Source organism: Ammodytes marinus (assembly GCF_949987685.1).
Source record: "Ammodytes marinus genome assembly, chromosome: 8".
NCBI lineage: Eukaryota > Metazoa > Chordata > Actinopteri > Uranoscopiformes > Ammodytidae > Ammodytes > Ammodytes marinus.
The window spans coordinates 24,483,518-24,491,038 of record NC_137212.1 but is presented as its reverse complement, the minus strand read 5'-3'; positions in this window follow the sequence as shown (position 1 = coordinate 24,491,038).

Genomic DNA, 7,521 nt, shown 5'->3' with positions numbered 1-7,521 from the left:
ATGCGTGCGTGCGTGCGTGTATGTGTGTGTTTCAATATGTGACTCTGTGGCAAAACTATCTAACCGCAATTTACAAACATTGGAGTTACAGGAATTGATTCAAACCACAAAACCTTTGATTTCTGACTCATCGTAGGACACTCCCCCCCCCCCCCCCCTGATGTGTGCAGATGCTGCATACAAAGAAAGGAAGTGAGTCAAACACTGAGAGAAAAGACAGAGGCTGCTTTCACCATTTCACCACATGATGCACCCCCTGCAGAAGACTTTCACTGGGCCCGGCTACAACAGGAATGAGGTGTCCTCGGCCAGATGCTTGAGTGTTGTCTCCTTTGAGAGCCCCAACAATAACTGTCAGTGGGTGTTTTATGGCCCCCCTCTCACAGAGAATGTAAAGGATGTCTTTTATTGCCGTCACATGTTGAAAAGCTTCGGCCCTGATTGAGAAACAATTGCTGACATTTTGGGAAAACATTAACGTTATTAGCCATTTGCGTAAGCCTCTTTTGACTGTTAATATTTATCATGCAACATGTCTTTTACGAAGATCATAACTAGCACATTGATTGGCCCGATGTTACAGTGGTAATGACTGTCTGACACCGTAGGCCTACTGACTTGAAAAAATACCATAATTAGTTCAAGTGCTCTTTCAATAAACCAAGAGCTGTGTTTTTTTTTTCACAAACAGGAAGCTTGCTAATTGCTTTGTTTGTGCTGGAACAAAAGCATCTGCATTCTCTCAGCCTCACCCTCTTTATCTCTGTGTCTCTCTCCCTCCCTCTCTCTCTCTCATTTCAAGTGGCTTCATTGGTATGACTTCACCCAACCCAATGCTGCCAAAGCAATGTCAACACAGAAACGACACAATCCTAAATCCTTGAAGCATAAACATAACGACACAGCAGGGCTATGGAGGGAGACATTTATCATCTGTCATGTAGAGACACAGCCGGTCCACATCAGTCCTTCGTCTCTGTCAGTCGGACTGGAATTCTCCTCCTGGTCCCTCAGACAGAGGAACTATACACACAGTGGGAATATTTCTATATTTTGTCCTCAAAGGTGGCCTCTGTTCTTATTGGCCCGAATGGAGAACAGATCAAACAGGAAAGGGGATCTTAATAGATAGTCAATGGTATCCTGTTTATGAGTATATTTATGATTGGTGTGTGATTTTCATTTTTTTTTTGTTGGTCCAGTGCCTGTAACTCTCTCCTATTACCCAACGTATTAAAACTTGTTGTAAGTTAAATGAATTTCAGAGGCCATGTTTGTGTGGCGTGCCGTACACCTCTTTGTGTTATAGAAATAAGAAAAATAGATCAAACCATACCCAGTATAGTTCGTTTTACACAGCTGACACTTTGACGGGAAGAAAAACACATACAGTATGTCCCTTATTACATGAACAATTGTTCTGGGCCAGTAAGCCATGGCAGTGAGCCAGCATGAGGAAAATGACGCCGAGGCGGACGAAAGGGAGTCAGACATCCCTCATGTATGTTACAGCTGTCCGTTGTGTCTAAATGCCTTCAGGGAAATGTCATATTGGCCTCCACTTATCGTAAACAATGCACAACTAAAGGTTTAATGTGGTAATAACCTCTTCATGCTAACAAACCGACATGCCTTGCACATCCAAAATGAATGTCAATATTTCTATGACTGTAAGAAAATCGTTGTATGTTGCATTGTCTAACCAATGAGAAAAGTGTCCTATTGTGTCTTGGAATGAGAAAGGCACCATTGACCTTTTCCTTAAGCTTTTCATTTGAATGTGGACTGTGCCAAACAACCTGTCCTCCACTCCACACATTCTCTTTCACTGTTCTCACTTTTCCGCGAAGACCAATCTGACCAACATCCCAGAAATACAATGCCTCACTCGCTCGCATGCGTTCCCCTAAACTATTCTGTATTATGTCCTTGAGGGGAAAAAAACTCCTTCTTCATCTTTTCTTTGTTTTCATGGAAAAAATACAAAACCCAGATGTGGAGTGGAGGGGCCATGCCACTCTGGTCAAAGCCAGCCAAAGTCCCATCTGTTGCAGCAGGCAGGACCTCGGCGTGCTTGGATGCTTATCAGTGCACTTACACGCCTGCTTGCCTTCTGTAAAAGGAGTGACACGGCTAAGAACTCAGAATGAAAAGAAAGGAAAGAAGAGATGGTGCGAAGGGAAAGAAAAGTTAAAGGGGGAAAACAAGGAGGTGGGCATGCAGGAGGCGTGGCCCCCACCTCTTCAAAGGATCTAAAGTTTCATGTCATGGTACTTCAATGGTTAAATGTGCAGATTTACGAGGTGTATAGCTCTCTCTGTGGGGGAAAAGATGTGGATAGTATTGCATATACTCAGGGCGGGGCACTTGAGTATGGCTCACTCATTGTTATCCCCCCTTCCCTTCTCCTTCATCTACCTTCGACAGCCCTCCTTCAACTCCACTGCCTCCTACCTCCTCCTCCTCACTCTCGTCATCCCCACATCTGCTTTCAATCCGGGGCTGAGATGACAGACGTAAGCACTGCATCAACAACAGTCCCCCCTCTGCTCGACCTTAGCTCCTCTCCCTACGTTGTTTTGCGCTCATTTCCAGGCAATCCTCAATGACTGATGCGCTTTAGCCGGAAGAGGGGCTGGGGAATAGGTATATTGATTTACTCAATGTTACTCAATCTAGACCAAAAGTAAACTAACTAAAAGTATTGAGAAAAAGTGAGAGAAATAGAAGAGTAGAAGGTCACTGGGTCATAAAAGCAAACAGGACACTGACCATGACCTCTGGAGTTCAAAGGGGTCATTTGGTCAGGATGCAGGAGATGGTGTGTTAAGAGGTGAGGGGGTCAACAGGTAGCACATAGCGCTGGAGGATGAAAGGTAAATGGGTTGTTTATGGCGGAGGAGGACAGAGAGAGGGCAGGGGTGATGCGGCAGTCTCTGCTTCCTGCTGTGACCCTCCCCACGGGCTCTGTCTATTATCTGCCGTCTGTCTGGAGCTCTTTGTGTGTGTGTGTGTGTCTCTTTGTTGTGTTTGTCAGGGCAGGACAAACACAACAAATCAATGTCACCAAACCAAAAACCAAAGGTCAGACATGCTGCACCCATTCACCACACCCCTCCTGGACGTATGCACTGGACTTAAAAGGGGGATTCTGATTCAACATACTTTGGCTTTTGTCAAAATCTGTGAATATTGCCTCAATGGCATGCTACCCGATCCGTACTGTGTGGGCGCTGAAAAAAAAAGACACAGTCCAGGCTTGGTAAATGGGTGTGTAAAGAAAGGGAGTCCTACTGAGACTGTCAACACAACCAATCAGCTACAGGAAGCGTTTGTCACGTTAGTAACAACAACGCTATTGGACAGGTAGTTTGTAACGACTGCTGTTTCCAAGGCAAGTGAGTTTCTGTCCATTAGTGGAAGGCAGCCCCTGATTGGTTCATGTAGTCCTTGTCGTCAACATTCATCGACCAATAAGCTGATGAGACATGGCTAGCTTCACGAGGTAAGATTGACGACTGCATGAACCAATCAGGAACTGCCTTCCACTTTAAGGGATGAATGTGAGGTCAGAACATAGGTGCTGATTGGATTGGCCTGGTCATTTGATTGTGGTTGTGGATAACCTGCAGTGGCCCCTAAAGTATCAGAGGTATGGGTGTCTGCATAGTCCCAGGGTCCAGGGGTTTATGCTGACGCTGACAGGGGAAAGGTCCAGAGTGTGTGTCCAGGTGAGGACTCAGGTCCAGCTGTGTAAGGGTCCTGTTTCTCTCCATTCGGGCAGCAGCTGTGGTCACAAACCCACAATCCTTCATTCACACACACACACACACACACACACACACACACACACACACACACACACACACACACACACACACACACACACACACACACACACACACCGCTTTCTACATGTACAACCCCATGTCTCTCATCTAAAGGAAGCGGGAGGCAGAGACGGATGGAGAGTCTGACACAGGGAAACGTACCACTGACTCTGAGAGGCCCTGAACTCAGCTAGAACTCAGGCCAAGCTCCCAGGAGTGAGAGAGTGTGTGTTTGAATTTCTCCACATTGAACATTCACAGAAGCACCATTTATGCAGCGTGTGACCGGGGTAAATATAAGAAATATGAATGTGATCTCCCATAAGCCCATTGAGCCCTCAGTGATTTATACACGTCTCAGTGTCACTGACTTTTTTGTTACAGCTGTCATAAATCAAAACAGCAACAGACTGTCAACATGGATTGCCTCCGCGCACAGTTCCTCTCTTGTAAAATGCACCAATTAGAGTTTAATCCGTCTTGTATGTGTGGTTGGAAAATGTCCTGCATTAAATGAGACTAAGGTTTTTTCATCCCCGCTGCTTCCTGATGGCTGAGTGAACACTCACAGTGTTTCACGGAGGTTACAATTAATTCACGAATTAAGGAAGCCGCAGCCCACATGTGCTATTTAATGATTTTTCCACTTACATAAACCTGTAGTAGGCCTAAGCTTTTTTCTTTTTAAGTTTCATTGATTAGATAAGTATCTGTTGATCAGGCTTTTCTTCTGGCACCTTGTTACATTTTTTACAGATTATTTAAGTATATATTTATATTGTCACAGATTTAGCAGCAAAAAAGAGCCATCTAAATGAATTCCACATTTAAAAGTCTTGAAAATTAAATTCTCGTAATTAGGTTCTCACTGTGGGCAGCTTCCACATGAAAAAAAGATTTTTATTATTTCTCATGAGAGATTTATGTGTTTATGTTTTTATGCTCTTCTCATTGGTCTCTAAGTGTGTGTGTGTGTGTGTGTGTGGGGGGGGGGGGGGGGGGGGGTTGGCGAGTGGGGGGACTCATTTGGAAAAAAGCGATGTCATACTTCTATGAGATGATGTCAGTTCATGTTGACAGGCGAGCTGTCAATCAAATAATCTAACCACAAAACTGGTGAGCAGTTAAACCATGGAGCTTTAACGTTCCTCTGCAGTAATGGACCATGCATACATTGAATCCAAAATGGTTATACAGAATACAGGCTCACAAATAAAAAGTATGTTGTATGTTAGTAGGGATCAGTGGATACAGAATGCAAATGATTCATGTCTACAGTATATAAAGAATGTTTAAATGGATTTCCCCCCTCCATAATTTAAACATCAAAACAAGTCATGGCAACATTCAAGAGTTCAATGTTGGCACTTGGCAGCAACCATTAACACATGTTGTTCAAGAATTGCTCATGTCTTGCTTACAATGTACTTTATGCATTACATTCAGTAGTATGGGGCCATCATCAGACCGACTTGCTGTAATTTGTGTTGTTTCCTGTTATAATCGGGAATGGCAACACAAGTTAATGACAATGTGGCTGTGGCTCAGGAGGCAGAGCGGTTGGGCAAATGATCATAGGGTTGGCGGTTCCATTTCCACCTTCTGCTGTCCACATGTGGTGGGTGCCCTCGGGTAACACGATGGCCAGACTCCTGCATGAATAGGTGGATGAGCGTCAATGACCATGTGAAGCGCTGGAGCTTTATTTAATAAAGACTTTGGCGTTAACACTTTTTAAAGACAAAACAGGTGTCTGACAGTGGTTGAAATGATACCTGAGAGGTGGAGGTCCAGAGTGGTGACAACATATATTGATAATTGTCTTCCTACTTCCTACTTTGAAGTTTCACCAAAAGCTTGATTTGTTTTTGCATTGCAGTGGAACGTAGTGCCATTCTCTGTTACCGACTGGCTCATCAGCCCACATCTGCAGCTCACCTGATAACCAACCACATTATGATGAGAGGAATGCATAGGCCGCATGAGCTTGTTATCCCCTTTGCCTCTGTACCTTATGTTCAGGGACCTCTGTCCAGGCTCAGTGAGTGAATGATTACTGTACCTGAAGCCCATAGGCTCTCTTACCGCATATATCTGACCAGTCACATCACAAACTGACCTAAATATGATCAAACCTCATGGAATAGTTTGGTCCTGTACATTTTATATGGTGAGATAAACATGTTCTTTCCCACTGCAGAAAGTGTTTTGAAAAATAACTCTTCATTTGTGTGCCCATCAGTGACTGAAAAACCACTCTGCTGTGATTCCTCCTACACTAAAGTGTTTCCTGTCTGAATTGCGGGTTGCCACAGAGCAGCTGGAGAATGTGTGGATAGAGACTGAGGTTTTTAGCTCTTAATTGGGTCTGGTAATCCCTCTGTTTATGGGCCTTATTATAGTAGAGGGGGCTGTCAGCATCGCGCATTCCTCCAAACAGCTCAAGTGTTGTGCGAGTCTGCTTTGCTGAGATTTAAAGCCTCAGTGCGCTCTTGTAATTAGGCCATTAAGAGTTGACTTGATGGTTCCTGTTGATGTGCTCCACACATGCACTTCTTATCTTTCTCTCAGTGGGACTCCAGATCACTCTATCTGTCTATAGACAAAAGCAGTCCATGCATCCAGACCTCAAGAGTTCACAACCCCTGTGACCAGAGATGCTCCTTGTGAAGAGGCCTCTGAAAGACAGTGTGTGCACACTGTATGCTTGTGTTTGATTACAGTGAGAGCATACGTTTGTTAGAAATAAACAGTGCTGATTTAAGCTGTATTTATTTGTCGGTATTCCATTACGACGAACTGTTTCTCTGGAATGAAATAGGCGTCAGGCAATCTTTCCGTTTTGAACACTAGTCAAATGTCGTCAAACATCCCCTCGTATGGCGACATGCTCCAAACCTGACCAAAACCTGGTGATAAAAAAGAAATCTAAAATCTAAAAAAGTTGATTAGCGCCGCCGTGCCGCCCATTATCTCTGATTAGGGCTTAAGGTTTTGTCAAGCAAGCTAATACGAAAAAGCCGGGCTATGTCGAACTCGCTTCATGGTTCACCCGTCAGCAGGCCGCCCTCTTTAGAGACTCAAAGCCTGGGAAAACCACGTTCTCTGTGTTCCTCTGGCTTCACTTATACTGTATGTCTTTTTGAATTATGCAAAGTTTTTACTGTAATTTTTCACATACACACACACACACACACACCCTCGCCCTCTTCACTGCTCCCTCCCTTTGAGAAGGCCTGGCTCGCTCCGTGTCAAATTAGACCTGGCACCAAACGCCCTCTGACATAGTCAAAGGGAGGTAAGAGAAAGAAATAGTTGGGATGAGGCGGAGAGCAAGCTGGAAAGAGAGAGAGAGAGAGAGAGAGAGAGAGAAATGTGGTCTTCCAGTTTGGGAGAGAAGTGCCTGTTGTTATTAAAGATGAAGAGAAGATGGGTTCCTCTGAGAGCTGATGGAGGTCGCAGGGCAGAGATGGGTTTCTGGCCGCCGCCCAACGTACACACAGTCATGCAGATGTCGGCTATTCCCAGGTTACCTTAAGCCGCACTAGATTAGTCTAGAACACAACAATGTAATGACAAGTATAGGAGGCCAACGCGAGTGTGCATCCTAATGAAGACCAGACAAGGCCAATGAATTAAATACCCTGAGGTGAACTTGGAACCGCAACAACATCAGCAGCCCTGGTCATCC